This window comes from Lichenostomus cassidix, chromosome 2 (assembly GCF_008360975.1).
Source record: "Lichenostomus cassidix isolate B80296 chromosome 2, HeHo_3.0, whole genome shotgun sequence".
In the NCBI taxonomy this organism is placed as follows: domain Eukaryota; kingdom Metazoa; phylum Chordata; class Aves; order Passeriformes; family Meliphagidae; genus Lichenostomus; species Lichenostomus cassidix.
This window is the reverse complement of record NC_139482.1, coordinates 96,077,407-96,084,598: the sequence shown is the minus strand read 5'-3', so window position 1 is coordinate 96,084,598 and position 7,192 is coordinate 96,077,407.

Here is a 7,192-nt window from a genome sequence, read left to right as displayed (position 1 = left end):
AATGTCAGCCCAGGGAAAATGCAGACTGCAACCATGATTTCTGCAGACTTCAAAAGATTGATGCTGGGTTTCTGTCTGGATTTGAAGGCACAGCAATGTTCGAGATTTTTAAAATGCAGTGAAATCCCCAGATCTTGGACCTTTCCCAAAAGATCATGAAAGTTAAACCTCTCCATGAGGTCTCACTTCTGTGAGTTCCAATCTCATCCTGCAAAAGTTACAGGTACTGACAGCAACCACAGAACATCTCTGCAAATCTAACATTTGTTTCCTAGAGTCAGTCCAGACACACCCATATAACAGTGGAATATGCATGGGTTTGGGGAATGGTTACCCAGGATGTTCACAAACATACAAAGGTTTATAAAACAGAGGGTTTGTACACTCTCTTGAAGGAGGTGCCTCATCCTGTTCTCAAAAGCTTCAGTACATTTTGTGATAAAGTAAATAATGTGAGGTGTGATGCTGAGGGAATGGATTTGTGAGAGGTGCCTCCTCCACTACCACTATATTCTGAAATACATGATACCCATCAGGATCACTCTTTGAACTACTGAAGGCTGTGACTACCTGGAAAGATTATGCATCCAAACACCTCTCTCAGCTGCAAGGGCTGCAGCTGGATTTTAAATAAACTACATTGTGAACAAAACCAATGAATTCTGGACTGCTAGGAATTTGTGATTTTTCTTCTGTGTTAGACATCCTGGCCTTAGTAATTAGATCTTACCCACTGTCTCCTGCAACACCTGAACACAAGAAACTCATGCTGTGCATAGCTCAGAAGCGTGATGATAAGGATTGGCTGGAAGATAACAGCAATGCTGAACATGTGATAGGTGAAGCTTTATTTGCCTTCCCTGACTGATAGGACAAGTCACAGTCTGCTCTTTGCCTGACACCAGTTTTCACAGAATTTCTAAGCTACTACCAACCTTTCAATTTTTCTTACTCCTTCCAGACTGGTCAGCCTCCTAGGCTGTGTCAAGCTGCTCAAGGATCCTGTGCATGTTCTCATGGAGGGTCCCTGCTTAGACACATTTCCTGGTATCTTCCTGCACATCCAAAGCCTTCCTACACAGCTCTGGTTAATTTCTTTCTCTCAGTTCTCCATGCCAGCAGCTCCCAGCTGGTCTAGAGCTACAAGTGGAGGTACATGTTTCTGTCTGGATATTTTGGAGCACTACGGGTAGAAACTGGATATTTTGGAGCACTACGAATAGAAACTGGATATTAAAACATTTGAGGTCTTGTGTCTTAACAATAGACCCACCACAGCTGTAATAATGAACTACATGAGTTTGTATATCATCTCCAACAGTCAGCTTTCCCAATAGACAAAATCAAAGGCTAAAAGAACACAGTTTCCTTAAAACATGGAGTTGCAACTATGCAACAAAAATGCAGAAAAAGAATAAGGCAACAAAATTTGTGATGAAGGCTATATTTAACAATAGTCACATTTTGTTCCTCAGCATTTTGGCTAGATTCCACTCCTCTTTTCGTTATGTCAAGCTAGAATCAACTTTGAATTTAAGGCAAATGTATCTTCCTCCAATTTTCTCAGGCTCTTGCTGTCTTCTCTCACAGAAATGGGTAAGAAGGGGAAAGGATGGGTCAACTCTAAGACAAAAATATGCTAAAATAGACTGTCCTAGCTTTCACTTGTGTTTTGGAAGACTTTGTTTGTGAAATTTGGCACTGAGACACATCCTTGTGTCAGTCCCTTTTCTCAATGTTGTTAAGGTTCTTCCGTTCACATTTCCATCCTACTTCTTCATTATCACATTCTTGGGTGTAGGCTGGGTTTTTTTACTTGTGGATATTTCTGTACACACATTCACAAAACCTTGTTCTTTATATTAAAAGAAACATAAAGTGAACAGACCTCTTTTCTACATTCATATGTTTAGCTTGCAATGAAATTTACCTTTTTAAAGACTCTATCACAAGACTAGACTGAAATGCTACCAGAGAGGATAGAATTGGTGGAATAACAGACAGGTCAATCAAATATAATAATTTCCCTGTGAAACGGGAGGGATGGTAGGAAGAAAATATGCTCAGAATGCATTTGGTAGCTTTTGTTCCACTGTAGTTCTTTTCATTAATAGACTACAACTCTGAAAATTTTTAGGCTAGAAAACCATACAAAATACAAAAAAAGGTAGTAAATGGGTGGAATATTTTTTAGTGCAGGACTTCCCATGGTAGGCACAGTAGAAAACTTGGATGAATTAGAATTAGAATTTATTTTGCATTAAATCTTAAGTGCACTTATCTAAGTTTAACCTTCAAGTCTTTTAAGGTAATTATAATAGGAAAGAATATCTTCTACACAAAATGGGATTTCATTCCCTAAAATTTTTCATGCAGCTGTTTCTGAAGACTGTTGGAATATTGTGGGTAAAATGCCAAATATATTATTTCAAATAGTACGCTTATGTGCTATTCACCACGTTTCATGTTTATAAAATGGCAGAAACCAGCCAGAAAATTAATGTTTTTATAGCTATATTTGTTTGCAAGGGGATTAGGTCTAATGGGTTGTCTAAGATTTAGCTGCCTTAATTCGAAACATTATTTCCCTACAAGCAGAAGCACAGTACCTTACTCTTGGATATTACACTTCATAGTCAAATATATCAGCCTAAGCCCTTTACAATAAAGTCAGTATAAAAGTTCTCTTAATATCACTGTTGCAGAGCATTGCTCTCCAAAACCAGACTGGGGCAGATATCTAGGGAAAGTAATACTTCTGTCTGGTGTAGTTACCTCCAAGAGAGCACATCAGCCAAGACAAAGAGAGTTTGCCAACACAGTTACTGGGGCCCCAGCCATGCCCATAGCTCGTCTTGGTTTGGGGCAAAACACTAAAAGCATAAATTATGACTTGTGTCCAAAGTTGGAGTCTCGGAGGAGCAGAGATTTTGACTCTCACTGGATCTCTGACAGAAAAGCAGAAGTGACAATATTCCCTTTTCTGATCCCCAAAACAAGATTAATCAGCTATAATATATCACTCTATAAACCAGGAGATGACACTTTTTAAAATTTTCCTTTCTGACACAGGTCAGAAGCAATAGAGTAAGATATAACTCTACATGTCTCCCTTATAGTTGGGGGATAAAAAAATATGTACTATTGGTCTGGGTAGAAAGCAAGTAATAAATATGCATGTGGTTTCATGCAGGAACCAGTGGCTTTGCTTTTTATAATGCCCATGGAAAACAACAGTTTTTTAATATTGTCTATCTACATGATTTATATTTCATGCTAGTTCACAAAGGACTCTGGTTAGTATGTGATTTATGGTTGGAGCAAAATAATTGTCTGAAGCCTAGCTGAAGGTAGGCTTTCAACACATTAATAATACATTAGCTAATGTTTCTTTCTTGGCATTGCCTATGCAAATTTCTATTATCATAATAAAAATGACTGTTTATTTTAGATTGGAAACAGCTTTAGGTGAGAACATGTTTTTTATCAGGTGTCTTGATTAAATACTAACTGCCAGTTCCCTGATAAACTTTTAACCAGAGCTTTTCCTTTAGTCTCAGCTGGTATTTGGTCAGGAAAGTAGAGGGAGAAACAGCTAGAAATTGAGAGGAGCTCTCTGTGCTTCTCTTTGGCAAGTGTGGTAAAAGTCCACCTGGCTGGAAACTTCAGTGATAACCTTCACGGGAAAATGATTCATGAATGGGAATTATTCACAAACAATGGACATATAAATTCTGATTTAAAATACGTGCTGCCTAAATTTGTTCATTTTGTCAAGTAAGCACAGGTGAAGATAATTTCATTCAAATTAATTACTTTCTGACAGAGGCAAACAGCAATACATATTGTCTGTCCAAAATAGTATTAGATTTGATTGCACTTAGGTAGATCAGAAATTAACTTCTCTGCTTGAAATAATTTGTGACTTGATTACCTGCTGAATCATTTCCCTTTCCAAATGATGATTTCACACCAGCAGGCATATAAAAAAATCATATTTTTGCAAATATATAAGGCATTAATTCATGGTGATGTATTCTTCAGAAGGAATTCATACTCTGTCTTCCCTGCCACTGCCCACTGAGCTTGTACCTGTTGAGTTTTTGAGACCATTTCACTTCCTGAGATTTCTGAAGAGATAGAGCATTTGGGGTGGCTGCTTTGAGGAATCTTCCTTTGTGACTTTCTCAGCAAATAAAATGTATGTGTGTCTTCTGAACACAAGAGTATTTTTGTGGGGAAGTAACAAGGCAGTTTGTCTGTATTCTTGTGATTCAGAGTGGCCTTGCTATGCATTTGTGCCACAAGCTGCCCATGGGACTCATATGCAAATGAATATTTGATTATTCTGTCTGGTGCTATCTGAAGCAGCTGAAAATAAATACCAGACTGATAATTTTATAAGTTCAGGCTGGCTAATTTACACTCTGGAGACTGTGGAATGAAAATTCTTTGTATTTTACACATATTTTCCTTGTCTTTTATTGCATTTTGGTTGTAATAAAACAAATAATAACAATGCAATTCATACATGGATTTTAAAGAACTATACAGAAACAATAATAAATAATTGGGGAAAATTCTGTTGAAAATTCTAATAGCTATATGATTATTATAAAATAAAACAATTTTCCACGCATGTTATATGATAAAACAATATACTCAAGAAGAAATGGATGATTAGCTTTGGAAATATAGCACCATCTTCAATTTCATTGGCATGAAATTTTCCACTATAGAGTTCTGACAAGACATGCATTTTAGGGAGGGGACATAAATTCTCCTGTATCGTTACAGCTTACTGCAGAAATTGGAAAACTAAAGAGTGCCCAGGAATGCTGTTGGTTCTGAAACTGCTGCTCTTTTTGAATGATAAACAGAGCAATCTTTAAAAAAAGAAAAAGAAGAAAAAGAAATTATTGCATTAGTTCTAGCTCAATTTGAGAATATATATAATTTTTCTCAGATCCTACAAGTCACTTTTTGTGTAGTGGAGAGGTGGTGAAGAGGGGGCAGGGACTGCATGTGAAACCAGTTCTACAAACTTACAAATCTTTCAGGGTTAATCTGTAAGGAAAATGTCTTTTAGTCAGTTAATTGAATAGGATTATGTACTTTTCTGGTTGGCAATTGAAAGGAAATGTTCCTCTCCTTTTTATTCCTTCAAGAGCTTTCTGTACTTTAAACAATCACTAGTCTCATTTTGTACAGAGCTTTTGTTTAATATGTTGTAAGATGTCTTGAAAGAATTCTCTTGTAGACATATCCCAGTTTTCTCCCTAAAATCAACAAATATTCTGATTTGACGTATCTTTAAAATAGAAATTAAGGAGGAAGTAATATTCTGCCCAAAAGTAGGAGTTCAAACTCATCCTTTTGACATTTCACTAGAAATACCAAGAAAGCCGTAATTATATATAGTCTAAGTATTTTTCTCTATTCCTTCATATGACCATATCTTTTATTAAAAAAAGCATAATTATATAGAAGGTTTTGTTTGGATAAAAATGATGCAGGATCTCTACTCCTAGCAGTTGCTCCAAAATTTGTAAAATTGGGAACTGTGTTGCTAGAAAATAAATAGATAGGCAAACTTTCATGTGCATCGCTAATTGCTATTCAATTAAGGAAAAAAGATTCAGAGCAAATAAAATAATAAAGGTTATTCTCGGGAAAGAGGATTCTCTTGGCATAGTCTTGTCATTTTCACACTCGCTAGACTTGAACACAAAGCTAAAAGCAGTCAATGAAGATGCAAGATCATAATGTTAAGGAGATGCATTCTGTTTTGTTTTGTTGTTTTTAAATGGGATACCATACCCATTGGGTACGGTCCAGTTGTCCCCAGTTGACGGGGGACAAGCAAAAATACTTTTGTACCCAGGAGTACACTTTAGGTACTGAAAGACTTCTACAAGGTCACCTCAAAGCCTTCTCTTCTCCAGGCTCAACAACCCCAACTGTCTCAGCCTTTCCTCATAGGAGGGATTTTCCATCCCTCCGATCCCGTTTGTGGCTCTCCTCTGGACTCTCTCAAACAGCTCCATGTCTTCCCTATGCCGAGGGCTCCAGTGCTGGATGCAGTACTCGAGGTGGTAAGGTCACAAGACTTTACCTTATAATTCCATCACTCAAGCACTGTAATCATTTTTCCAGATTGTATCTTTCCTATTTGCTGCAAGGCTAATCTTTAATGTTGTCTATTGATTTTGGAAATCTGAAATAAATCTAACAAACTTTCAACCACAGAATTACGTTTCATCACCCCAGTCTGTAGCACACTGCATACTGCAAATTCCTGTTTCAGAAAACGTCAGGGCAATAGTGCAGTAGAACGTAGATATCTAGGAAAAGAGCACATGAAGCTTTCATTAAGCTTATCATACCAACCAACCAACCTTGTTCCGCTGAAAGCGTTTATCAAGTACAATTTTATGTAACAATAGTCATGCACTACTTTCTCAATCTATTGTACAAAAACTATTTGTAGTTTTCCCTTCTCAAGCGGCTTAGGTCCATTCTTGTCCATTCCTGTTTTACATGTAACTAAAGCTAACACAGACAATTTCCTGGGTTGGGTTTTTTTTCCCTTCCTAATCTCTCCTAAACATTACGTTTTGCTCAGAAGTTATTCTTCTGCTAGGTCCACCTCACTGAGCAGTAATGAAAGACATGGTCATCGCTGCGGAGAGCACAGAAAGCATGTGTGTGACAACTGATTTTTCAACTTCAGATGGACCTGTGCCTTTTTTCTTTTTTTTTTTTTTTTCCCCTTTTCCTTCCTTCACTTCTGTAATTCAGACATTTGTTTCATTAAGTTTGTTGTACGGACACAACAGTTCCGCGTCTGCTGCCGGGTGTCTACGCGGCTTCCTGGCTACACGAGGCTGAAAGATGCCCTGCCGGGCCGTGTTTCCGAAGGGATCAGCCACCGGAGCCGGGGATGCCGCGGCCGCAGCCATGCGCCAGCCTGGAGAAAAGTGGGCAAAGCCGGTGAGGAGAGCACCCTGCCCCGGCCCCGTGTCGTGCCCCGGGCCGCGGAGCTGTGTGGGGCTGTGTGGGGCTGTGTGGGGCTGTGTGGGGCTGTGTGTAGCCGCGGCGCCCCGAGCCCCCTCCGCGGGCCCCGGCGGCGGGCGGGGGGCAGCGCCGGCGCTGAGGGCGGGCTCCGGGCTCGGGGCTCCGCGGCCGCGGC